At 40.4% G+C, this 26609-nt stretch overlaps 1 protein-coding gene across 3 annotated transcripts in view; it reads right to left on the reverse strand.

Annotated features, from left to right (window-relative positions):
• MBD5 (methyl-CpG binding domain protein 5) overlaps positions 1-26609 on the reverse strand; it is a 123047-nt gene that overhangs the window by 86328 nt on the left and 10110 nt on the right. Inside the window, exon 2 of one of the 3 annotated variants that reach the window (XM_077447733.1) lies at positions 24194-24334. The exons of the other annotated variants lie outside the window; for them this stretch is intronic. The gene's annotated coding sequence lies outside the window, so the exon portion shown is untranslated. The remainder of the gene's footprint in view (positions 1-24193; positions 24335-26609) is intronic. 3 annotated transcript variants of the gene reach the window in all.

The raw sequence follows: 26609 nt of genomic DNA on the forward strand, positions 1-26609 counted from the left end.
ACCCGGAGACCACGCCCCATGCTTATATAAGTCGCCGCACAAGCCATTACAGCGGAAAAGAGCGTCGTGTCAACATCAGAAGAAGAACGAAGAGAGAAAAAGAGGGAAGAAGGACGGAGGAGACTGGGCTCCTCCGCTAATAAAAAGAGCTGGAAGAAGATAGCGTAGGAGCCAGAAGAAGAGCGGGTGACGACACTGGAGAGCGGGAGAAGAGGTCGGACACCGGGAGAAGAGGCTGAACAGTGCGGAGAAGTCGGAAGAAGACCCAGGAGCTGATTAATAAATTACTTTAAAAACCTGGTGTTGTGTTTTATTTTGACACTTTTTACGACGTACCCCTAGCTCATTCACATAGGGTGGGGGGCCAGGATCTGGGGGCCCCCTTATTAAAGGGGCCTCCCGGATTCCAATAAGCCCCCCACCAGCAGACCCCAACAACTAGGGTTGTCGGGAAGAGGCCTTTGTCCTCATCAACATGGGGACAAGGTGCTTTGGGGTGGGGGGGCTGCAGGACACCCCCTTCCTCAAAGCACCCATCCCCCCATGTTGGGGGCATGCGGCCTGGTACGGTTCAGGAGAAGCGCTCGCTTGCCCCCACCCCCTTTCCTGACCGTCCTGTGTGCTGGGATAAGGGTCTAGTATGGATTTTCGGGGGACCCCCATGAGCTTTTTCAGCGTAGGGGGGTTCCCCTTAAAATCCATACTAGACCTAAGGGCTTGGTATGCTCCTGGAGGGGGAACCCATGCCGCTTTTTTATTTAAAATTTGGCGTGGAGTTCCCCCTCGAGAGCGGATTATTCTGTGAGAGGTGACATTGTCGCTTCAAAATAGATGGAGATCTGACTTGGAGGAGACTTCCATTGAAATTAAGGGGTACAAGTCGCATAGAAGTCGGATTGAAGTAGTACAGGAACCTTTTTTGAAGTCGGAGCGACTGCTACTGTGTACATTAAGACAGCGCCATTACTCAACAATGATTTTCTCAACAGCGTGACTTGGGGCGACCTGAAGTCGGATCCCGAGTTACCCCTGTGTGAACGGGCTCTAAAGTGATATTAAAGTCTTGTTATTTTTTATTTAAAAACAACAAACAAGTCATACTTACCTGCTCTGTTAAGTGATCTTGCACAGAGCAGACCAGATCCCTCCTCCTCCTCGGGTCATTCGCCGGAGCTACTGGCCCTTCCCTCTAGCCCCCACAGCAAGCAGCTTGCTAAGGGGGCACCCAAGCAGGCTCACTCCCAAGCCACTGTTCTACGTTTCCATCCAGGCACGGTGCCCCTTCTCTCTCCTCATTGGCTCACTGGTGTTTACAGCAGCAGGAACCAATGGTGCCTGCTGGCCCCTCAGCCAGTGAGGAGGGAGAGTCCCAGGACAGCCGAGTCTCTCGTGTACATCGGGCTCAGGTAAGTAGAAGGGGGGGGGCTGCTGCACAGTTTTTTTTTTTTTTTTTATAAAAAAAAAAAAAACTTCTGCCTTTAGAACCATTTTAATACCCTAAATTTTTCATATTATGCATATGCTGTGTGTGAGAAATAACCTGATAATATGACAATTTTGTAAAAAAAAAAAAATAATAAAAATAAATCTTCATTTTGCAAAGAATTGTGGGAAAAAATGACAACTTAAAAAAACTCACCATGCTACTTAATACCTTGGAATGTCTACTTTGTAAAAAGGGGTCATTTGGGGGGTATTTGTACTTTCCTGGCTTGTTAGTGTCTCAAGAAATGAGATACACCTGATATACTGAAGGCCTGATCAGATGTGATCAATTTTCAGCGATTGGCACCATAGATTGTAGACTCTATAACTTTCACAAAGACCAAATAATACACACTAATATGGGTAATTTTTACCAAAGATATGTAGCAGTATAAATTTTGGCCAAAATGTATGAAGAAAAATGACTAATTAGCAAAAATTTATGACAGAAACAAAGAAAAAGGCATTTTTTTTCCACAAAATTTACGTTTTATTTTATTTTTAGCACAAAAAATAAAAAAAACCACCAGTGATTAAATACCACTAAAAGAAAGCTCTATTTGTGTGGAAAAAGGGACGCAAGTTTCATATGGGTACAGTGTTGCATGACTGAGTAATTGTCATTCAAACTGTGAGAGCGCTGAAAGCAGAAAATTGGTCTGGTCAGGAAGGGGGTGCAAGTGCACTGTATTGAGGTGGTTAAGAATATTTTCGTTTTACATACATGCTCTGGTCCCATTGTGTACTTAAAAGTGGGGTATGCCTGTATTTGGTATACAAGTGTTCACAATATACCAAAACACCTATGCTTCTAGTTGCATTCTCAGCACTGGAACGAACCAGGAACAGCATTTTCTCCAAGAAAGGCAACAGATTCAGCATCTTTATTCCTCCTCAGTAGATTTAAATAAAAGTCCATTTTAATAGTAACCTTCGATGGCCTTGTGTAGCTCAGTGTTACAAAGGATAGAGAATGTTCACATATCCTGATTTTATCCAGGTTTACTAGCAATTCTTATCCTGGCTGGAGCTGACCTGTACCCATCCATCATTTTTTCAGGCTGCTGGGGAAAATCAAAGCCCCTAGAGCTAGTATAGGAATATTTTTAACTCTCATCCGATAGAAGTGCTTGTGCAGATGTCAAACGTCGGTACAGAGAATTTATATGCAGGATTCATACCGGTGTTTGTGCCAACAAGAATGCAGCACTACAGCACAAACTGTCAAACAATGACTTATGCGATTCTGCACATGAACTTATTCTGAGGATATTACATTAATAATATATAAATCAAAATCTGCATTTCACAATATGAACAATCTATATAAAGCAATGCAGAAGGAGTTGGGATTTTACATAATGGAAGAAACAAAGGTTCTTCATAGCAAATACGCACTTTATATTGAACTGTCCTAATGAGACTGTCTGCTATAGGAAAAACGTAATGTATAAGATGCATAGATTCTAATCTATAATAATTCTGATAGCGATTCATGGTTATCCCTGTATCCTTGCATTGCTGGAGTCCCACTGCAGACATGATCAGAAGTTTTCATGCTCTTTTGCATTCATCAGTTTCCTTTGCACAAGGTTCCAAGTAGAAGTCTATACTTTATTTTCACAAACTCTAATGGCATAAAGTGATTAAACTGCACACGAGGTATCTTCTCAAAAGGTTTAAAAGCATTGCTCCAGCTTTAAAGGCTGGGAAGCTCTAATATATCTGACTCGGGTAACTGAAGTCATATTTAGCTTAGCTTAGTTTCCTATACTTTGCACACCACAGTAATGAGAAAATAGGTCTAGAAATGATCAGTCTATAATTTTAATGTTAGGTATATTTTAACGGTGTGTGAGAGACAGAATTATGCCCTGTACACACGATCTGACATTCCGACAACAAAATCTAATTTTTTTTCCCCCCCCGACGGATGTTGGCTCAAACTTGTCTTGCATACACACGGTCACACAAAGTTGGCCGGAAATTCCAAAAAGGTCAAGAACGCGGTTATGTGCAACACGTACGACGAGCCCAGAAAAATGAAGTTCAATAGCCAGTGCTGCTCTTCTGCTTGACTCAGAGCATGCACTTTGTGCATCAGAATTGTGTACACACGATCGGAATTTGTGTGAACGGATTTTGTTGGAAAATTTGACAATCAGATCAAAAAACATTTTGAACGGAAATTCCGATGGAAACTGTCCGATGGAGCATACACACGATCGAAATTTCCGACAAGCTTCGATCGCACATCTTCCGTCGGAAAGTCTGTGTGTACAGGGCATAAAAACACAACAAAAAAAAATCATCCAGAAAAATGCATTTCAAAAAAAGTTATGATTTCATGTGCATTAGAGCTGCACAATTCTGGCCAAAATGAGAAGCACAATTTGTTTGCTTAGAATAAAAAGATTCTCATGACGTAAAATCTTTCACATTATAAAAAAAAAAATATATTGCATTTGAAAGACCGCTGCGCAATACAGTGCGACATAAAATATTGCAACTACCACCATTTTATTCTCTAGGGCGTCTAATTTTTTTTTTTTTTAATATATATATATATATATATATATATATATATATATATATATATATATATATATATATATATATACACACACACACACACACATATATACAAACAACAGCAGGTATACTTTAAAACGGCCTATCATATACCTCTCTGCGCCAAACTAAGACCTTCATACACCTCCCAAAATTATATATATATATATATATATATATACTCACGTATATGAGCCCCCTTAAACAGTGAACGCACACACGTAAATAAAAGAGTATATATATATATATATATATATATATATATATATATATATATATATATATATATATATATATATATATATATATATATATATATATATATATACATACATATATATATATATATATATATATATATATATATATATATATATATATATATATATATATATATATATATATATATATATATATATATATATATATATATACACACACACACACACACACACACACACATACACTTCCTTTCAAGCGGATACCTGCATATGTAATAAATGCTAGAACCACACTATACTTGATAGTAACTGCTGAGTATATTAAACCCAGCAGAGCGGACAATAGTAGCAGCCATTAAAAATTTTTATAATAAAAATATATAAAAAAAGTTATACGAACAATTCATCAATATATACGAGAATATCAGTATAAAAACAGCGCTTATTTTTATAACAAAAAGTCCTTTGTAGAAGTCGTAATAAACAAAAAAAAAAATCACTAGACAGTTCCAAAATGTGCAGATAAAGTGCCTATAGTGATTTAATCAACGTTATAAAGGTGATCAATATATATATATATATATATATATATATATATATATATATATATATATATATATATATATATATATATATATATATATATATATATATATATATATATATATTTTTTTTTTTTTATTTTTTTTTTTATTATTATTATTTTTGGGGGATCCAAGTAATTTTCTAGCAAAAAAAATTATTTTAACTTGAAACCAACAAAATGTCAGAAAAAGATTAAAGCCCCATACACACTATCTGATTTTCTGCAGATTTTTGTCTTCAGATGTACCAAAAACATGTAGTGCAAGGACCTGCCTGATTGCATACAAATTGCAACTCCTAAGGTTTGACCTCATATTATATGGTTTTGGTAAATCTGAAGACAAAAATCAGCAGACAATCTGATAGTGTGTATGGGGCTTTAGTGCTTAAGTGGTTAAAACTTTTTTTTCACTTACACACAGTCTATTCCATTGACAAATTGTTACAATCTTTATACTTAAAGTGGTTGTATAGCCCTTTTTGGGACATTTACCTACAGGAAAGCCTATAATAAGGCTTACCTGTAGGTAAAAAAAAAAAAAATCTCCTAAACCTATACGGTTTAGGAGACATTCCCCTCACAATATGCGCTGACTGCAGCGGCGCATGCGCACAGGGGATTCCCGGCTGAAATCCCGGCAGACTGCGGATGCTGCCGGTAAGAAATCTCCCACGCGAATGTGACGATATCGCGGCTCCGGCCACTCACAGCGCTGGAGCCGCGATACCCGAAATAAACGATAGGGGGGCATGTCGGCTCCCTCGGCGTGGATCGGACCAGATGTCTAAGGCATTTCATAATGAGCTAGTATGCGGTGCATACTAGCTCATTATGCCTTTTCCTTTGCAGGTAGAAAAAAACCCCCAAAAAAACCACATCAGCAGGTTTACTTCTGCTTTAAGTTTAACGGATAAAGAATGTTTTGTTTCTTGGCAGACTGACCAGTTTTTCTCTTCCTTTCTTTTGAGGACTGTGGCTTCAGAAGAGCAGCGAGATTTCTTTACATAGAAAGAATTGTGAAACATTTTAGTCAAGATCGCAATAACGATTCTTGACGATTAATTGTGCAGCTCTAATGTGCATGAATGAGATAAGTATTTGACCACTTCACAAAACATAACAGTACTTAGTGGCAAAACCCTTGTTGGCAATCACAGAGGCAAGACGTTGGCCACCAGGGTTGTACACATCTCAGGAGGGATTTTGTCCCACTCCTCCTGGTCCCAGCTGCTTTGAGGTCATTGACAAGATTCTTCTGTGCAGTTCTCGGGTGATTCCTCAACGTTCTCATGATCATTGAAACTCTATGAGGTGCGATCTTGCATAGACTCCCAGATTGAGGGAGACCGACAGTTATTTTGTGTTTCTCCCATTTGCAGATTATCACACCAACTGTTGTCACCTCTCACTGAGCTGCTCGGGGATGGTCTTGTAGCCCATTCCAACCTTGTGTAGGTCTACAATTCTGTCCCTGACATCCTTGGACAGCTATATATATATATATATATATATATATATATATATATATATATATATATATATATATATATATATATATATATACACACATATATATATATATATACATACATACATACATACACGTCATGATTTTGACGTTATATACTAGGATAATGGCGGCAGACAGCTGTGATTACCCAAATATATTTTAATAAAGCAGGCGATCCTCTTTCAGATAAAAGTGGTTGCGGAGGCAGATTCGCCATGGGATCACTTTAATTAGCGGCAGGAGAGGCGCCCCCTCCCTGGTCATTTTCCCTGCTTACCAAAGCCGTCGGTAGCAGCGAAAACGATCCGATGTGCTGAGGGATGTGCAGGAAGTCGAGTGAGGGCAAAATGGCCCCCACTTGACTCAATGCCCTTGGAGGACCAGATTGATTTTTGTGTACAAGTAAAACGACATTTATTTTTTTGCTTTTAAGTGTAAATGTGAGATCTGAGGTTTTTTTTTACACCAGATCTCACATTAACCACTTCAATACAGGGCATTTATACACCGTTCCTTCCCAGACTAATTTTTAGCTTTCAGCGCTCTCACACTTTGAATGTCAATGACTCAGTCATGCAACACTTTACCCAAACAAAATTTTTATCATACAAATAGAGCTTTCTTTTGGTGGTATTTAATCACCACTGGGTTTTTTATTTTTTGCGACATAAGCAAAAATTTTTTTAGTTTCGATGATAAAATTTTGCAAATAAGTCATTTTTGTTCATAAATTTGGGCCAAAATTTATACTGCTACATCTCTTTGGTAAAAATAACCCAAATTAGTGGATATTATTTAGTCTCTTTGAAAGTTATACAGTCTACAAGCTATGGTGCAAATCATTGAAAATTGATCACACCTGATGCACTGACGGCCTATCTCATTTCTTGAGGCTCTGAAATGTCAGGAAAGTACAAATAACCCCCAAATGACTACTTTTTGAAAAGTAGACAGTCCAAAGGTATTTAGTAAGAGGCATGGTGAGTTTTTTAAAGTTGTAATTCTTGGGAAAAAGAAGAATTTTTTTTTTTATTTTATTTTTTTACAAAATTGTCATAAGTTATTTCTCATACACAGCATATGCATACTTCCAATTACACCCCAAAATACATTCTGAAACTCTTCCCGAGTATGGCGATACCCCGTGTGGGACTTTAACACAGGCTGGCCACACAGAGAGGTCCAACATGCAGGGAGCACCGTCAGGGGTTCTAAGAGCATAAATAACACCTCTAATTTCCTAACGGCCTATTACATTTTGTGAAGGCCCTGCAGCACCAGGACAGTAGAATTACACACAAAATGACCCCATTTTGGAAAACAAACACCCCAAAGTATATTTTATGAAGCATTAGGAGTCTTTTGAACAGTAAACTTTTTTTTTTTTTTTTTTTTTTTTTTTACAGAAGTCTTCAGAAAATGTGGAAAGAAAAATTAATATATATATATATATATATATATATATATATATATATATTTTTTTTTTTTTTTTTACACAAAGTTGTCTATTTATAAGATATTTCTAACACAGCATGTATATAGCAAAAATTACACCCCAAAACACATTCTGCTACACCTGAGTGTGGCGATACCACATATGTGAGACTTTTACACAGCCTGGCCATATACAGAGGTCCAACATTGTAGTACCTTCAGGCGTTCTAGGAGCATAAATTACACATCTAAATTTCGTTCCTACCCATCACACTTTTGAAGGTCCTGGAGCACCAGGACAATGGAATTACCCCCAAAATGACCCCATTTTTGGAAAGCAAACACCTCAACGTGTATTTTATGAGGCATGGTCTGCAAATAGGTACTCGGACGGGATGGGGACAGGTACTTTGACGGGTGATGACAGGTCCTCTTTATTGGGGGGGGGGGGATCAGTGTGTGTGTTGGTGTACACTAGGTGGTAATGAGATGTCATCTCGTTACTGTGGTTTGTTTACATTCTGTGACCGGCTGTGATTGGACACAGCCGGTCACGTGGTAAAGAGCCAATTTAATTGGCTCTTTACTGCGATCGGGGTTGGGCTGTGTCAGGGTGACAAGCCGCATCCCCGATTGCCACTCTGCACGCGCACGAGCGACATGAATGTGCACAGTACATGTGACCGGCTGTGATTGGACATGGCCGGTCACGTGTATCGGGGGTGGATGGGGCTGGCAACCACACAGATCGGGGGATGGGCTGTGTTTGAGTGACACACCTCATCCACGATCGCCGTGCTGCTGTGGGCGTCATTCGACTATGGCCAGGTATTGAAGTGGTTAAAGAGGCCCAGTCCTGCTTATTTCTATTAGAAGGGATGTTTACTATTCCTTGTAACAGGAATAACATCGATCAAATTTGTTTTTGTTTTTAAATGGACAGTGCCGCCATATGTAAACGGTGTTCAAACAAAACGTGAGGTATTGCCGCAGACATTAGAGTGACATAACACTAAACAAACAGATAATCAATAAAAAATAAATAAAAAGTGTCGCCTATAGAGATTTCTAAGTACCATGGGTTGTCACCATTTCACGAGCTTGCGCAATTTTGCACCCAAAATTAGAATTTCCACTTGTTGTCTCCACCACCCTGCTCCAGGTCCGCACGTGCGCAGTAGGGGACCGGCTGTAAAAGCTCCCTTACCAGCAATGGCAGCGGCTGCTGCTCCCGACAGCTGATCTGAAGATTGGCTGCAGTGCAGACATTGCAGGCTCCCTGGACAGAGAAATGCCCATATATTGAAAGTGAGCAGCTGCACTATTTGTAGCTCCTGACTTTACATTTTTTGCCCTAACCTCTTTAAGTGGTTTAGAGAGTGCTCCTAATCTCAGCTTGTTACCTGTATAGAAGACAACCGGGAGCCATAAATCTTGCTTTAATTATGAATGAACACAGCGAGAGATCGGTGCCGATATGGCTGTGTTCAGAAAAGGAAGCGGCCAGTAAATTACATGTTTACTGTCCCTTCCCCGCTTTGCATCCTGAAAGGATCCTTCCAGCAACAGCAGGTAGAAGAGGGAGAAAGCTTGCAGCGCTGCAGGTAAAGGGGGAGACACGGGGAGCACACGGAGTACCAGGCAACTGAAAGAGGAGGAACAGTGACAGGAGGGTCGGCTTTTATTGGTAATGATTCCCTTTTCTCCTGCAGCTGCTCAATGCTGGCATGAGGATTATGCATAAAAACGGAGGTCCACCCTAAAGTGGACCTTCCGCTCATTGGAATCCTCCTCCCCTGCGGCGCCACAATTGGCACCTTTCAGGGGGGAGGGGGGTGCAGTTACCTGGATAATCCAGGTAACTGCACCCACTTCCGGGATAGCTCTCTGCAGAAAGGGGCGTAAATCTACGCCCCTTTCCGAAAGTCCCCCGCTGCCTGCTGGGAAACACACGGATCTCAGAGGCAGCGGGTCCATCCTTATTGTGCAGCGAGATTCGCGCATGCGCAGTAGGGAATCGGGAAATGAAGCCGAAAGGCTCCACTTCCTGATTCCCATACCGAAGATGGCGGCGGCAGCAACCGAGTGACGATCGAGAGATCGGCTTCGGGTGCCGACATCGTGGGCGCGCTGGGCAGGTAAGTTTCCTTATTTTAAAAGTCAGCAGCTGCTGTATTTGTAGCTGCTTGCTTTTAAAAAAAAAAAAAAAAACGGCGGACTCCCATTTTAAGATAAAAAGCCTTCTGTGTGCAGCAGCCCCCCCCCCCCCCCCCAATACTTAACTGAGCCCCATTCTCTATCCAGCGATGTCCACAAGTTTCTTGGTCGTCTGGGACTCTCCCTCTTGATTGGCTGAGACATAGCAGCGACGCCACTGGCTCCCACTGCTGCCAGTCAATCAGGAGAGAGAGGGGGCGGTGCTGGTTTGGGCCATAGCTCCATGTCTGAATGGACACAGGGAGCGATGACTCAGTTGCCCCCATAGCAAGCTGCATGCAGTGGGGGCATGCAACAGGAGGGAGGGGTGAGGAACACAGAAGAGGGACCAGAGAAGATGATGATCTGGGCTGCTCTGTGCAAATCCCCTGTGCAGAACAGGCAAGTATAACTCTTTTTTCAATAAAAATAAACCATGAGGGAGAACTCTCTTAATCAACATGAACCATTTTTAATCTTTATGCTGCTAGCATTAGTAAAACAGGAAAGTATACGCCATTTACTGGCTTAAAAATTTATTTTTTTATTTCTTCGGCTACTTCCTGGTTTCCAGGCCTAGGCAAACAATGCATCCAAGGGGTCTTCAGGAGGGGGGGGTTTCTAAACTCTCCTGTTTGTATGTCTGAGTTGAGCGATGGATTCCAGTTAAGAAAATGCACATATCTGCCCTTACTCAAGATGGCCACGGTCAGATTTGCTAAGGGGAACCTTTCAAATTGATTCCTCAGTAAAATAAAACATGGAGACATGAATGTAAGTTACGGTTATAAAAACATATTTTCTGTCTACGGTTTGTAAATGTGCTCAAGACATCCATATCTGCTGACAATGCGAGTCTGATAACGAGGATGACGTGATGCTTACTGGGAGGTTCTGGGCCTGCCAGGTTTTGTGCACCAGTAAACGCTGCCTTTTCGCTCTCCATGCGTAATATGCACTGAAATAGTAATAAGAAAACCGTTTGTGTGCCATGGCAACCTCTGAACTACAATGAGGACAGATTACAAAGTACATGACTGCTCTTGCTGTTCACTCAATGCATTGTCTGCCAATTGTACTATTAATACCTATAAAAGGTGTGCAATAAAACAGGATTCTAATTCTGTGCTTTGCACATCTACAGAGTGACATTGTTGCCCATTCTTCTTTGCAAAATAGCTCAAGCTCTGTCAGATTAGATGGAAAGCATCTGTGAAAATCAATTTTCTTGCCACAGATTCTCAATTGGATTTAGGTCTGGACTTTGACTGGGCCATTCCAACACATGAATATGCTTTGATCTAAACCATTCCATTGTAGCTCTGGCTGTATGTTTAGGTTCGTTGTCCTGCTGGAAGGTGAACCTCCAGCCCAGTCTCAAGCCTTTTGCAGACTAATGGGTTTTCTTCTAAGATTGTTCTGTATTTGGCTCCATCCATCTTCCCATCAACTCTGACCAGATTCCCTGTCCCTGCTGAATAAAACCACCCCAACGTGCTGCTGCCTCCACCATGTTTCACGGTGGGGATGGTGAATTCAGGGTGATGTGCAGTGTTATTTTTCCTCCACACATAGCGTTTTGCTTTTAGGCAAAAAAAAGTTAAAATTTTGGTCTCATCTGACCAGAGCACCTTCTTCCATGTTTGATGTGTCCCCCACATGGCTTCTTACAAACTGCAAACAAGACTTCTTACGGCTTTCTTTCAACAATGACTTTCTTCTTGCCACTCTTCCATAAAGATCAGATATGTGGAGAGCACAACTAATAGTTGTCCTGTGGACAGATTCTCCCCCCTAGCTGTGGATCTCTGCAGCTCCACCAGAGTTACCATGGACCTCTTGGCTGCTTCTCTGATTAATGTTCTTCTTGCCCAGCCTGTCAGTTTAGGTGGACAGCCATGTCTTAGTAGGTTTGCATTTGTGCCATACCATTTTCAGATAATGCATGAGATGTTTAAAGCTTGTTTTAAAGCTTGGAACATTTTTTTTTCCTATAACCCTACTAAAAACTTCTCCACAGCTTTATCCTTGACCTGGTCTTGACCTTCATGATGCTGTTGGTTTGCCAAGGTTCTCCAACAAACCTCGAGGGCTTCACAGAACAGCTGTATTTACACGGAGATTAAAATTACACACAGGTGGACTCTATTTACTAATTAGGTGACTTGTGAAGACAATTGGTTCCACTAGATTTTAGTTGGGGGTATTAGAGTAAAGGGGGCTGAATACAAATACACGCCACACTTTTCAGATATTTGTAAAAAAATAAATAATTTTTTTTTTTTTAAATTGAAAACCATTTGTCATTTTCCTTACACTTCACAATTATGTGCCACTTTTTGTTGGTCTGTCACAGAAAATCCCAATAGATTGCATATATGGTTTTGGTTGCAACATGACAAAAAAAAAAAAATAAATAAAATAAAATAAAAAATGGGGAAAATTTCAAGGCCCTGTATAGGTGCGTAAACGTAACATGCAGGGGAGTAAAAAACAAAAACAAAAAAAAAAAAAAAAAACATGTCTGCTGGCCCTAACAGTAGCATCAAAAAGGTTAAGTGGGCATGAGGCCTTAGTGTGAGATAGGAGGAGTTGACAGGCGGAATGGGAAAACAAACACATCGATGACATCTAAGGACTGAAGGCAGTATTAGGTCCGGTTCACACCGCTGCGGGTGAGAGATCCGGATGTGATTCGCACCGCACTGCAGTGCAAATCACATCCGATCTCTGTAGCGATGCGAGTTCAGCCATACAGATAGTATGGCTGAACTCGCATCGCACCCGCCGCAAACTCGCACGGGACCCTTTTTTTGGTCCGCAGCAGAATCGGATCGCATGGGTGTTCACACCATGCGATCCGATTCCTGTGCGAGTGTGCAGATCGCACTGCGATATGCGGACGGATCTGGGGGTGTCATTAACATTTCATTGACACTCCCAGCAGTCCGCATAGGGCAGTGTGAACTGCCGGCGGGAGGCATGCGATGCGGGAAAACGCTGCGGATTCGCGGCGTTCCCGCATCGCTATGGTATGAACCTAGCCTTAAAGTCAAAAACAAAAATGTATCATTGCAGCTTACCAGTCCTTAGATGAGTTTCACCTGGAGATATGGCCAGTAACTCTGATATTTCAACTTCCTTCCTCCATCCAGAGAGAAAACAGCTTAAAGTGGTTCTAAAGTTGATTTTTTTTTTATATTAATGCACTCTATGTATTAGGGTAGAAAAAACCTTTTGGTGCAGCTTTTTACTTACTGGAACCCCATCTTGATCCAGTGATTGTCCACAAGAGCAGCAGATCTGCCAGGTCTCTCTCTTCTCATTGGCTTACAGAGCAGCGGGCACCATTAAATCCTGCTGCTTTCAATCACAGCCAGTGAGCCAATGAGGAGAGAGCGGGGGTGGAGCTAACAAACAAAGTCCATTTATGGAAGCAAGGCTTGGGAGCTATTGGGGTCATTGGGCCTGTGCTTCTCTGTGAAAAAACATTGCACAGAGCAAGTATAACACGTTTTTTTTTTTAAATTTACAACATTTACATTTAAATTTAATTTAAAGCAGAATGTTACGCTCTACCTCTTCCACCCCACTTATTAAAAGCTAGCAGCTACAGATTTTATAGCTGCGGACTTAATTTTTAGAGAAATTACTGAAGCTCCCCTTTAAGACAGGAAGTCTTCTACTGGCAGAATTACCAGGGAAAAAATAAAAATAAAAAAAAAAGGAAAAAGAATAAAAAATAAAAAGCCTAGAATAAAACAGACAGCCAATGCAGCAACCACATTTAGAGACTGATAAGTTGCAATTTTTTTTTACTTTGGGGTTTAATGCCACTCTAAGCTGCAATAGGTTTCATGTTTGTTCTTGGTTAGATTCACTTCATTAGATATTAATTGATCAGAAATCAGAAGGTATCCCTTCAACAAGCCAGTAGTCGGATGCTTATTAAAAACAAATCTGTTTGTACAAGACATGTCTGTAATCAAAATTCCAGTTTGAAAAGAGAATGTGTAGTGGTTTATGTTATTTCTAAAACAAAAAAAAAATAAAAAAACCCCAGGATGCTACAAGAATCATTTTAACCACTTGCCGCCCGGCATATAGCAGAATGATGTGGCAAAGTGGTTTCAATATCCTGACCGGATGTCATATGACGTGATCAGGATATTAAGTCAGTGATCAGGATATTTAGTCTGACACACCGCAACTACGATCTCGGTAAAGAGTATCTGACACAGACTCTTTACCTCGTGATCAGCCATGTCCAATCACGGCTGATCATAGTGTAAATAGGAAGCGCCGTTGATCGGCTTTTCCACACTTGCACCTGTCAGACGCGAGTAGAGGAGAGACGATCGGGTGCTCCTCTGACAGGGGGGTCTGTGCCGATTGATTATCAACCTAGCCCCCCCCCCCCCGAGGATGTCCACACTGGACCACCAGGGATACCACCAGGGATGCCAGTCTGTGCCGACAATGGGCACCACTGATTGGCACGCATTGTTTAGCCCCGAGAGGGATCCATCTGTACAGTACTTTACACTACAATGCCGCCTATCCATGCCAATCTGTGCCCATCAGTGAAGGAGAAAACTTATTTACAAAGTTTTGTAAATGAAACAAAAAAAATGTTTTTTTCTAAATTTTCAGTCTTTTTTTTATTTGTTTAGCAGAAAATAAAAATCCCAGAGGATCAAATACCACCAAAAGAAAGCTCTATTTGTGGGAACAAAATATGTCAAAATTTGTCTGGGCAGGAAGGTGTATAAGTGCCCTGTATTGAAGTGGTTAAAAAGTAGAATTACACCACAAAAAAAAAAGAAAAAAAAAAAAGAAGAAGGTCAAAAGATAATGAACAACCCCTCCCCCCCCCCCAGTACTTTTTCACCACTAGATGCCCTCTGCAAGCATTATTTAAACCCATGACCTCGGTACTTGGGTCATCTTGGGCTCACCCCAGCCTGACTGGACAGTCAAAGAAGCAGCAGTGCAGTGATGAACCCATCTGTCACTTTGCACTCTCCTTCGACCACTATGCTTTTCTCTCCCCCATAATACAGTCCTGCCAGAGGCGCGAGCTGATTTGACACTGGCCAACTGCAATCGTTCCCGGGAGAGACAGAACAGCATTGTAAACTAGGCAGATCGCCGTTCTGACAGGGGAGAAGATGGAGATCTTGTGTTTTTGCTAGGCAGGAACACCGATCTCTGTCTTCACCAAGTTAGAGAAACCCCCAGTGTCAGCGAGCACCCCCTAGGGACACACTTAAACCTTTGGGCACTCCCTGGCATTAACCCCTTCCCTGACATTGTTATTAGTACATTAACATTGCATATATTTTGAGCACTGATCACGGGTAAATGTCACTGGTCAAAAATGTCTGTTAGGCATCCGATTTGTCTACCGCAAAAAAAATAAAAATAAAATAAAAACACGCTGATCGCTGCCATTACTAGTAAAATAAATAAAAATGCCTTAAAAATATCCCATAGTTTGAAGATGCTATAACTTTTGCACAAACCAATCAATATACGTCTTAAGGATTTAAGTTTACTAAAAATATGTAGCGGAATACATATTGGCCTAAATTCATGAAGAAATTATATATATATTTTTTTTAATTTATTGGATAGATTATATATATATATATATATATATATATATATATATATATATATATATATATATATATATATATATATATATATATATATATATATATATATATATATATATATATATATATATATATATATTTTAGCAGAAAGTAACAAAAAAATAGTTTTGAACTACTTCCCATCCAGCCAATGTATGTATATGGCCGGGTGGGAGCTCTCTTCTTCTGACTGGACGTTCAGGAGAGGGATCACGCGCTTGCCCACTTGGATTTCTTTTAAAATAGAAAGAAAATATTGTTTTTTTCCCCCCAAATTTCTGCTCTTTTTTCGCTTATATCGCAAAAAATAAAAAACGGAGTAGTGAATAAATACCACCAAAATAAAGCTCTATTTGTGCAAACAAAATGATAAAAATTTAATTTGGGTACAGCGTAGCATGTCCGCGCATTTGTCATTGAAAGTGCGAGAGCGCTGAAAGATGAAAATTGGTCTGGGAAAGAAGGTCTAAAGTGCCCTGTGTTGTAGTAAAAAAAAAAAAAAAAAAAAAAAAAAAAAAAAAAATATATATATATATATATATATATATATATATATATATATATATATATATATATATATATATATATATATATATATATATATATATATATATATATATAATTGTCCGTTTTTTTTTTTTGTATATAGTGGGAAAAAAAAGAAAAAAACAAAGAAAAAACAAACAAAACACAGAGGTGATCAAATACCACCAAAAGAAAGCTCTATTTGTGTGTTGGGGAGGGGGGAAAGGACATCAATTTTATTTGGGTACAACACAATTGTCAGTTAAACGTAATGCAGTGTCATATCAAAAATTGGCCTGGTCATTAAGGGGGTAGAACCCTCTGGGGCTGCTTAAAAGTGCTTAAACTTAATGGGTTGTTTTACTAGGTGATCGCTTAAAATTACTTTAATTCTGCTTTACATCGTAGAATGTCTGCATAGTCCAGTGATAAAGACAAAAGCAATTAAACTTGCTGAAGCTATCCAGCCTGCGAATACAGAGTACCAATAGTATTTTATGATGGAAACCAACTATCTGCTTCAGCCCAAGTTCACAGCCGAACTCGCACAATTTCATTCCTGCATGTCAGTTCCGACTTCAGGGACCATTTCAGAGACATCTGTGCGGTCTGCTACACAGGATTTCTACACAATCACACCACAAAGTTGCCAAAAAGTAGTACAGAAACAAATTTTGGGAGTCGGTGCGGCGCTGCAAAGTTTGGACTGTGCCATTGCTGGCCATAGCCGCTGATTTGGCATGCGATTTGACATGCCAAATCGCTGCAATGTGAACCTAGGCGAAAGCGGAGTTCCAGGCATTTTATCACCCCGACCCCCTCGGGGGTAGTAAAAAACGCAAGATTTTTCACCTTAATGCAGGGACCCCCCTTTTACTTACCTGAACCCGGTCTTTCCAGTGACAGCGATGAGCACACCAGCTCCAGCTGGCATCTCAGTGCCAGATTATATAGCTAGCACTGCAGCCATTGGCTCCCACTGCACTCAAATTCAATGGTGTGGGAGTCGGGGGGGTGCGACCAAGTCCTGCTATCTGTGTCAATAGACACAGCAGCAGGACACGGGAGCGCGCCCGCACTAGGGAGATCGGCTCCCCAACGTGGTACTGAAGAGGAGCGTCGCCGAGAGACCCCAGAAGAGGAGGATCGGGTCCACTCTGTGCAAAACCAACTGCACCGAGGAGGTATGCCCCCTTTTTTTTTTTTTTTTTTTTTTTTTTTTTTAATATATAAAAACCATTATGGCCGGTTCAGACTTGTGCAATGCGAGAACCCTGCGAATCCACTGCGGGTTCCCGCATGGCACCGGCACACACAGAAGTTCACACTGCCATATGCAAACTGCTGGGGAGTGTCATTATATGTTAATGCCACCCCCCCATTTCAGCTCGCGTATCGCACTGCAAATTGAGGGTTCGGACATGAATTGGATCGCATATGTGTGAACACACGTGCGATCCGATCAGAAAAAAGGGTCCTGTGCGTGTTTGCACCGAATGCGGTGCGATATCAGCCATACTATCTGTATGGCTGATATCGCATGTAATGTTTACAGCAGTGTGCTGTGAATTACATGCGATGTCTGGCATCGCACAAGTGTGAACCGGCCCTTAGGCCTCTTTTATACAGGTGGATTTCTGCCCCTGTTAAAAGCATGTTTTGTTGTTTTGCAGTTGTACATTGTGAATAGCTGCGTTTACTTGTGGCTGTGTTTACATGCGTTGGCAAGAATGTGCCATTTCTGATGTACTTCCTGTTTTTCTTTCCTTATTGGCGCTGGTATCTGCTGGTGAAATAGTTCAATGCGATAACCTGCAGTTATCTGCAATAAACGGGTCCTGGACGCAGTCAAATTTATTTTTTCTAAACGCACAAAACCCCCATGTAACGAGGTTCAAACCTTAGGAGTTTCAATTTGTATCCAATCAGGCAGGCCCTTGCAATACATGGTTTTGGTAAATCTGAAGACAAAAATCAGCAGAAAATCTGATAGTGTGTATGGGGCTTTAGATATCCTTTAACAGCTTCAATACTGGGCACTTTCAATGACACTGTAACTAAATTAATTTTTCATCATTTTCTTCACACAAATAGATTTAGATAGATATAGATATTTAGATATGTTTGCAATATTTAATCACTTCTGTTTTTTTTTTTTTACTAAACAAAAAGACATAAAAAAAATAAAAAAGGGGGGGGGGATTTGAAGGAAATGTTTTTCTCCTTCACTGATGTACGCTGATGAGGCAGCACTAATATGCTGCACTGATTTGAGGCGGGGGGAGGGGCTTTACCGTAATCAGGGCATCGATGATCAGTGCCCCAATTACCTGTCCTTGTGTCCCCTGCGAGGAGAGGCCGCTTATTGGCTCTCCTCACCACATACTGTCAAGCGTGAGGCGATGAAAGCCGATTACTGGCACTAACGCAGTTACGGGTGACCGGCTGTGATTGGACACAGCGGATCACATGGTTGAAGAGCCACTAGGACACGGCCCAAGAGCGGCCATTTGACCCACCCAGAGCGAGAGCAGCACCGTCCCTTTGTCATTTGACGGTGGGCGGGTGGCAAGTGGTTAAAGTGTTACTAAACCCACAACAGTAAAATCAGTCTGTACATGCAGTAAATCATGCTTGTTATACACTGTGGAACCTAAAGGGGTTAATCCTCTGCATTGTGTGTAAAGGCTGTTTGATTCCATCTCTCCGATCCTCCTCTTATTCCACTGTCTCCAAAAAAATAACCTGATATTTACAGAATCAAGGGACTGGCTGCACATGATCAGTTTGGTGTGTATTGCTAGAGAGTTTTTTGTTTTCTTGGATCAGGGGTCATGTAGCCTCACAGGACAATCAGGGGGGGTAATGAAAACTCCTCTTACAAGCTTTACTAGGAACTGATAGAAGTCATAAGACTGATGGGAAAGGCAAATGTTCCGCAATTTGTCCCTTCAGCAAGACCGTTGTCTGCTCAACAGAATCCAGTCTAATTACCAAACAATGTCTCTTCTGCAATAAAATAATCCTACCTGCTTGCTCAACACCATTTCTAGCATGTAAACCGAGCTGTGCATGTGCAGCTCAACTTACAGAATCTGGCTCTATCCCTGTGTGCCAGGATGACAAGTTCCTGTGCAGAAGTGACGTCACCCTGCACTAGCAAATGAAGATGGCCGAAAACCAACACACAGGAGGAGAAGATGCTGGCATGGGATGGGAATGATTGGAGAAACGGTGAGTATCGCTCCATTTAGTGAAGCTTTATGTTAACCTAAATCTATTAGTGCATCTAACACAAAACCCTCTTCCCAAACTGACCATGCTGCTGTCCAAAAGAGGTCTGTTACTCCTCCATCTAGAGGGAAGACACCCTAAATCCACACATGATCAGAATATGGTACAAAACAACAAGGGTTTTGAATCGATCGTATAATAATCTGATTGTTAGTACACGGCTTTCATCCGAAATGTTCTAAAGGGACAAACACAAAATTATTTCTCGTATAATATCAGATTGTAACATTTTCATTTAAGCAGTACAATTTTGTCCAAAAAAAATAAAGATCACTTTTTTCACATCACTTTCGAATATTTATTCTGTCGTATGAGAAATGTTGTACTTTAGTAACCGATTTGTTTTCAATATGGAGACTAGAGGCCGGCCGATATATCGGCCGATATTTGCCGTTTTTTAAATAATCGGCATCGGCCGATTGTGCTGATAAAAAGCCGATTTAGAACTACAGCGGGACTTTGAAATGACTTCTGTCATAGAAGCCAGTGTAAGTTGCCATAGAAACGTCTTCCTCCTCTCTGGGCAGGAAAAGAACAAAATGATACAATGTTTACACTTCTGAATGAATGAAGTCATCTCTGTGTGTAGAAGTTCTCAGTTTAACCATTTAAAAGACTAAATCTTTTCTGACACTTGTTGCTTACAAGTAAAAATCCTGTATTTTCTGCCAGAAAATCACTTAGACCCCCCCAAAAATTATATATATATTTTTTTAGCAGAGATCCTAGGGAATAAAATAGCGGTTGTTGCAATATTTTATGTCACACGGCATTTGCACAGAGGTCTTTCAAATGCATTTTTTTGGGAAAAAAAATACACTATTTAAAAAATAAAAATAAAATAAAAACAGTAAAGTTAGCCCATTTTTTTTTTTTTTATCTAAATCATACATACAAGTAAACTGATTGGAGGTTTGTTTTGTTTAATAAATGTTTAAATGCAAGAAATTTTCTGTATCACTTATGAAGACTGCTTTCACACTGGAGCGGGCAGGCGTTGATGGTAAAACGCAGGTTTTAGCGTCTCTTTACCATAATTTTAGCGGTGCTATTTGGCTGCTAGTGGGGCACATATAACCCAGCTAGCGGCCAAGGAAGAGGTTAAATGCGCCCATGAAGCACTGCTGCCAAATCGCATTGCATGCGCTTTGGCAGTGGTGCCCATTCATATCAATGGGCAGGAGTGGTGGAGGAGCGGTATACACCACTCCAAACGTGCTGCTTTTCCCCAGTGGGAAAGGTGTGTTAGATCAAGGGGGATTAAAAAAAATAAAAAATAAATCGGCCTAACATATCGGCCCCAAAAAAAAAAAAAAAAAAAAAAAAAAAAAAATCGGCATCATATATCGGCTATCGGCCGCCATGATTTCTAAATATCGGCATCGGCCAGAGAAAAACCCATATCGGTCGACCTCTAATGGAGACTAGCATGCAAAAAAACCCTCCCAAAAAAATGGTTGATTGTTCGTCCGATAATCTCATTGTGTGTACTGGGCTTTGGACAGAAAGTGTGTTACTGCACCACCAGGTGAAAATAAAGAGAAAAAAAAGCCAGAAAAAAATAAAATAAATTCAGCCACCATATTTATGGATTGGTAAGCTGGAATATATTAGATTTTAGTTTTTGTTACCACCTCCGACTATTTAGAATGAGGAAACTATAGTGCCATCATGTTTATCCTTGCCTTACCTAGTGAGGCACGGACCGGTAACAAGCATGTATAACAAGAGGTACAACATGCGTTTAGGGTAAAAGTAGCAAATATGCTGGAGGGCTGCCCAATTTATCTTCTAGAGCCCTGAAAAAAAAAAAATAGTATGGCAGTAAAGTGGGTAGAAGGCAAGTATGCAAAGTAGGGGTTGACTGATATCTCTTTTTCAGGGACAATACAGATTTTTCGGCTGCCCTTCAGGCCGATAGCCGATATTGTGTACATCACCGTCACCTGCCACCCAGATGCAGCGTGTCAGTTGCCACCATCACCTGCCACCCAGATGCAGCGTGTCGCTACTTAAACTACTTCTGGCAGCTGGCAATGTTTATTAACAAAATTGCTCAGCGCTGAAACACTAAAATAAAAAGTATCATTGGGAGTTACGAAAAACAAATCCACTTTGCTCTGCAAGTGCACTTGAAAGTGCAGTCGCTGTAGATCTGAGTGGGACATGCAAGGAAAATAAAAAACATAATTTTAGCTTGCACATGATTGGATGATAAAAATCAGCAGAGCTTCTCCTCAGATCTACATCGAGTGCAAAGTGGATTTGCACTTCGTGAATTGCCCTCGTTTTTTTTTTTTTGCAGCTTTCTGTTTCTTCATCTGTAGATCAAAGAGTTAAACAAATATTCCTCTGTTTAACCCCTTAATTTACGCTAATCAGCCTTAATTAACTCCCTATTATCCTCCATTTAATTGTCCTGCTTTTTTATTCACATCCATTTTATAAATGATAAACAAAAAAGAAAAAAAAATAAAGTTTTAATTTGCTTTGTTAGTGAATATTTTTGTACATATATATATTAACATATTTACACGTCACATTGAAAATGCGCAAAATGAAAAACAAAAATCTATTTATTTCATTTGTAAATAACTTGTCAATGCTTTGTACCATTGCTGACAGCTGAAGTGAAAACAAAACAGTTCCGATGGGTATTGGCATCAGCGAGTACTAAACAAAAAAGTATTGGTACTTGTACTCCTAAAAAGAAATGGTATCGGTGCATCCCTACTAATATCTGCAGTATTGGCAAGTTTCTGATCAACACTGATTATTTGAAAGATGTCAATGTCAGCCCCCCAATAATCAGCCGCTCAGATAAACAGTTGACCCCCTAAGCCAAAAAATGTTTGGCCTTAGGCTGCAATCACACCTGAGCGTTTCCAAGTCACACGTTTTTCCCTGTGATTTTGTTCAGGTCACCAATGTAAAAACACCTGCCCCAAAGAAGCTAGTGTTCTTTTTTGAGCTTAAAGCGGGGTTCCACCCTAAAGTGGAACTTCCGCTCATCGGAACCCTCCCCCCCCGGTGTCACATTTGGCACCTTTCAGGGGGGAGGGGGTGCAGATACCTGTCCAAGACAGGTATTTGCACCCACTTCCGGGCATAGACTCTCACGGGAGTCTATGCCTCTTCCTGTCCCAGCGTGCTGTCTGCTGGGACACACACGGGTCCCAGAGACAGCGCGGACAATTCCTATTGCACTGTGCGACTCGTGCATGCGCAGTAGGGAACCGGGAAGTGAAGCCGCAACGCTTCACTTCCCGATTCCCTCACCGAGAATGGCGGCGGCAGCAGCCGAGAGTCAATCGATCGATCGGCCTCGACATCGCTGGATCCTGGGACAGATGAGTGTCTTTTTTATTAAAAGTCAGCAGCTGCAGTATTTCTAGCTGCTGGCTTTTAATAATATTATATATATAAAAAATTTTTTTTTACAGTGAAATCCTCCCTCTTTATAAGGAGTTTTTCAGGCGTTTTGCTTCAGGTGACAAAACGCTCAGATGAGAACAGGTGCCATTGAAATGAATAAGATTTTGCTTGTTGGGTGTTTTTCAGGCGTTTCACAAGCTGAAAACGCTCAGGTGTGAATGCAGCCTAAATCAGGGGTGTCCAACCTGCTGCCCGAGAAAGCTATGAATGCAGCCCAACACAAAATCAAAGTATCTTGGACCTGGTTTACATCTATGCGTTTATTGCAGAAACGCACTACAGTTAATTTACATGGTTTCCTATGGGACACGTTCACATCTGAAAGGGACAGGGACTTTTAACGCAAAATGGTTCTTTATTGGTTCAATATACTTCAATGGAGAAGCTGCAGAAAAGCATGTAATGCGTTTTTTGCAGCAATTTGTGTTTATTAATCTGCCCAAAAAATAAATAAAAAATACAAAGTGCAGTAAAATCACGTGCGCATGAAAAAAAAAAAAAAAAAGTACAGCAAAAACCAGATCAAAAGCAAACTGCATAGGTGTGTACCAAGCCTGATGCTGGCCACACAGATCAAATTTTCAGACAAGAATATTCAGACTAAAAATCTTTGTACATTCGCTGAATGAAAGAATGTTTGAAATTTTCACTTGTTTTTAACATTCTGTTTTTAAAATGAATGTAATTTCTGAACGAAAACCACATACGCTGTCTAAAAATTCCTTTGACTAAAAGTTTTCTATTTCCAAATTTTCCCGTCACTGTGGTTGAAAATGAACGTCAATTTGAGCCACTTTTTATTTTTGTATTTTTTTTTTAAAAGGTTAACCGATTAATTGAAACAATAAATCGGGCAACTAAACATTTATGAAAATAATCGTTAGTTGCAGTCCTAAAAAATACATTTACTCTTAGTGAATACATGCGACTGAAGACAAATTTGACAGTATCTCTTTATTGGACGTTTTACCGGCTTCCCAAAGGGGGAAAAAAAACAAAAAAATAAATAAAAAAAAATCGCCCACAATCACTCGTATTCATGTCATTAGTTTCCAGCAGCACCTATATTTGTGAGCAACTGTTAATCAAGAACGAAGCACACGAAGGGAAAAATTAGAATCAAAATATCTGATGAGCACCTTGAGAATTGCTACTACATTCATCCAACCAGATATTGAGGTGTTTGTTTAACAAAAACAGTATCAAATACCACACTCGTTTTATAATAAAATATATTACAAAATTTAATTACTCAGATAGGGACATTATTCTATACCAGTGATCAGTAACTTCTGAGCGGCCTGACTTTCTGCTCATCAGCGATTCTTATTGTTCGTGTATTCTTTACGTGCAGCCCAAGAGCACTCCTCTTCTTACAACATGGCCCAGGAAGGTCAAAAGGATGGACACCCCTGTCCTAAATGGTAAAAAGTAACACCAAAAAGCAATCCACGTTTTTAGAGTACAAACTAATCAGAAATAACCCAACAAGTTAAAAACACATAGGTCTACTGTTACAGATTTTGTATACATCTATGGCAGAATTCCACTACTTTGCATTATTTTTGACCCTGTCACAACAATTCCAAAAAGTCACTACAGGCATACCCCACTATGAGTTTAGAGGTTATATTACCAAAGCGTAATTAAACAAGCTGGGGTTAGAAGCTCATTGGTTTCTATGCAGAAGTGAGCCTGATTTTGCACTTTCCAGCTTTAGTAAATAAACCCCATTGTGTACTTAAAAGTGGGGTATGCCTGTACTGCATTGCAAAAGTGACACAGTCACATAAGGCTAGACTCATGCTATATATTATGCCCTAATAAACTTTAATAAAAAAACCTCCTTGGAGAATCAAGTACACCATCTACCTTTCTCGTCTTACACAATATCTGATACTTGATTACAGGTTTGCTTTAAAAGCAACAAAAATAAATAAATGAGTACAGGATTCATCAGTCACAGGCTCAATGATAACACAGTACCCAAAGACTACATTACCAGGAGTAGTAAAGGTCTCTCCTATCAATCTTAGTGACCACAGATGACAACACTGTCCTCTTATATTATCCTCAGAAGAAGTCACAAGCCTATTCATAAAAATGAAGATACTCTGAATACCATCAATACCATTGATCTGGCCAGTAACCAGTACCTCCAGTATTAGTGAGACATGAATCTGGATGAATGAACACAGGAGGCACAGCAGACAGCCGTACTGTCAGTCTGGGGAGAGGGGAGTAATAAATGTATTAGCAGATTTAAATACACTAAATCAACTAGTCAAACTCCAGCTGGGACTTTATAATCAGTTACAGCAAATAGTTGGTTTTCCTTTGGGAATAAAAGTTTTGCATGAATAAAAGCATTTAATCACCTCTGCCAGTGTTAAAGAGGAAGTAAACTTTAATCTAGGGCTGAAGCGATTAATCAATAAAATCGATAATAGTTGTCAACAATTTTCATTATCGATTAGTTGGTCTAACTGCCCCCACCTTCCTGCCTGCCAGTCCCGCCTCCGTCCCAGTGTTAGAATCTCATATACAAGCCATGTATTCATGAGAATACAGCAGCGCTCATGTGACCAAGCACGTCCATCTCTCTCCTCCTCGCTGACGTCAGGCACCCCCCCAACATTCTCAGACCCGCTGCTGCCTCGAGAGAAAAGAGGGGCAAGAAGCAGCTGTGACCACCGAGCTGCACCTGCAATGTCTTATTTTGGGTGGACGTCGGTGGGACATCCTAACAGAATCCTGCTTCCGTGCGCCCCCTGGGGCGGCACCCAGGAATATCCATGACCGCTGGGTCCAGAGGATCTGGCGGATCACGGTAAACAGCCGCTGATAGCAGCCGTTTACCACGCGATCGCTCCATCATTTGACGGAGCTATCACTTGTAAATCTGTCCCTTTCTTCCCTCACTGTACCGATCAGTACAGTGAGAGGGGAGAGGGGGAGAGATGACAGCAGCGCTGTGGGCTGGATGTGTAGTGCCCACAGCGCTGCTCAGTGCCAATACATGGTCATAAATTTTAACAGAAATAATGAATTTTATTTTTTTTACCGAATTTTCTGCCTTTTTTTTTTTTTTGCGCTATAAATCAAAAAACAGCGGTGATTAAATACCACCAGAAGAAAGCTCTATTTGTGTGAAAAAAAGGATGAACGTTTCATATGGGTACAGTGTTGCATGACTGAGTAATTGTCATTCAAAGTGTGAGAGCACCGAAAGCTGAAAATAGGTCTGGTTAGGAAGGGGGTTTAAGTGCCCAGTGGTCAAGTGGTTAAACAAAAAATTTGATATCACTTTTTTTTTTATGATTTTATCCGATTAACCACTTAAGCCCCGGACCATTTGGCTGGCCAAACACCAGAGCACTTTTTGCAATTCAGCACTGCGTCGCTTTAACTGACAATTGCGTGGTCGTGCGACGTGGCTCCCAAACAAAATTGACGTCAATTTTGCCCAACAAATGGAGCTTTTTGTTGGTATTTGATCACCTCCGCAATTTTTATTTTTTAACTATAAAACAAAAAATAGCGACAATTTAAAAAAAAAAAAATAATAATAATAATAAAAAAATGCATTATTTTTACTTTTTGTTATAATAAATATCCACAAAATATAAAACATAATAAATATATATATAAAACATTTTTTGCCCTCAGTTTAGGCCAATACATATTCTACA

Source organism: Lithobates pipiens, unplaced genomic scaffold (assembly GCF_037356315.1).
Source record: "Lithobates pipiens isolate NorthernLeopardFrog02 unplaced genomic scaffold, aLitPip1_a1.2 Scaffold_22, whole genome shotgun sequence".
Lineage (NCBI taxonomy): Eukaryota > Metazoa > Chordata > Amphibia > Anura > Ranidae > Lithobates > Lithobates pipiens.